Below are 1,922 nucleotides of genomic sequence, written 5' to 3'. Positions count from 1 at the left end.
TAGACCAGATTTGTTTGTGCCAGGAAAGGCCAGAAATAGGTTGTTTGGCACCAAAGCGTTCAAATCTCGTTGTTTAGCCCTTCGAATTGATTATCGGGTACTTAAGGGTCGGACCCCGAAGGGATTTTGCACTACACCCTCTGGTCACTGTACTATTTGTTTGGGTTAGGGCCTGATTGTATAGCTCTAGCGTCATCTACCGTTAATGCTACATAATTGGAGATAGGTTGTTCAAATCCCTCTGCCTCTGGTGCTGCTTAGCGCATATTGGGTGTGATGCCCTACAGCAAAGTGACGAAAACTGTAAGATTCAGAAGGTATAGGAAGGTCGGATCGATCTGTTCAAACTGGATTGTTGATTGCACCCCCCGGCGGTGTTGGCTCCTACATTGGAGGCCACTAAATAGAGTTTTAATTGTCGGAGAATGGCTGTTAAGAGACTTGATAGCCCACTGAAGGGCGGACAGCAAAGTGACGAAAACTGTAAGATTCAGAAGGTATAGGAAGGTCGGATCGATCTGTTCAAACTGGATTGTTGATTGCACCCCCCGGCGGTGTTGGCTCCTACATTGGAGGCCAGTAAATAGAGTTTTAATTGTCGGAGAATGGCTGTTAAGAGACTTGATAGCCCACTGAAGGGCGGACATTTTTCACGTTCTGTCTCAGACTGATTTATTGAATGCACCACCCGGTGGTGTTGGCTCCTACATTGGAGGTCGTTAGCGAAGAGATTTAATTGTGAGAGAGTGTTTTGTTAAGCAGCCCTTACGTTGGGCTGGTGAGGAGATCGGCAGGGTCAAGCCTTGGCGGCGCTAGTCTGTGTATAGTGACTCTGTAGTCCTATGTTACACACACCCCCGATGGTGTTAGATTTAGGCATGGCATATTCAAACTTCTTCTGACAGTGCCTTCGATGGCTTTTGCTCGACCGTATCTGTCTATTAAATACTGAGTGTTAGTGATGACTTATCAAATGTACTGATTTGTACTTTTCAATTTTCTCTTGTTCTCTCCCCTTTCATGACTGTTTTTATAGACATTTTCTGCGCAGGAGTGTGGGCGGACCTGGCCAAGTTAAAGGATCCTTCTCTTAGGAAACTGGCCTCAAGGCTCCAGTCGTCAGTTGTGGCATCCAAGGCTGCAGGCACCACAGATGCCTATCGGAGAGCGTTCCTTAGATGGAGAAACTTCGCAAGATCAAAGGATGAAATTCAAGAATTTCCAGCCAAAACGGAGCATGTCGCCTTGTAGCTCCAACATCTTATGGACACGATACGTTCCCATACTGCAGTAGACTCGGCTATTTATGCCATTCAATGGGCCCATGGCCTAGCGGGAATTCCCTCCCCAACAGATAGTCCTATTATTCATGGGTTGAGGCAGACTGCCAAAAGGTTAAGCGGAACTCGAGTAGTCAATAAGAAAGAGCCCATTTCCGTAGATATGATCAAGAGCCTTGTCAATCGTTCAAATTTAGAAAATCTGCTCGATTTAAGAAACTTGTGTATATTTTTGTTAGCTTATTCAGGATTTTTTAGGATCGAGGAGGCTCTCCATATAAAGTACGGAGACATCTGTTTCCATGACAATTACGTGGCCATTAATGTTGTCAAAAGCAAGACAGATCAACTCAGAAAGGGTAACGAAGTAGTTATTGCCAAAGGCTCAGATTCGGGCACTTGTCCAGTAAAGATGTTGAGCAGATATCTTGCTAGGATTAAACAAGATCCTCTTGAGCACGATAATTACATTTTTAGACCTTTACTTAAAACCCGTACTGGGCATAAGCTAGTATTGGTTAACAAACCACTTAGTTATTCAACGATAAGAGATCACTTTAAAGCTTCCTTTAAAGACATCGTCCCGGATATTTCCCGTTTTGGTACTCATTCATTGAGGGCAGGGGGCGCTTCTGCGGCCGC

This window comes from Montipora capricornis, chromosome 10 (assembly GCF_036669925.1).
Source record: "Montipora capricornis isolate CH-2021 chromosome 10, ASM3666992v2, whole genome shotgun sequence".
In the NCBI taxonomy this organism is placed as follows: Eukaryota; Metazoa; Cnidaria; class Anthozoa; order Scleractinia; family Acroporidae; genus Montipora; species Montipora capricornis.
The sequence above is the reverse complement of the archived record's forward strand: the minus strand, read 5'-3'. Positions refer to the sequence as shown.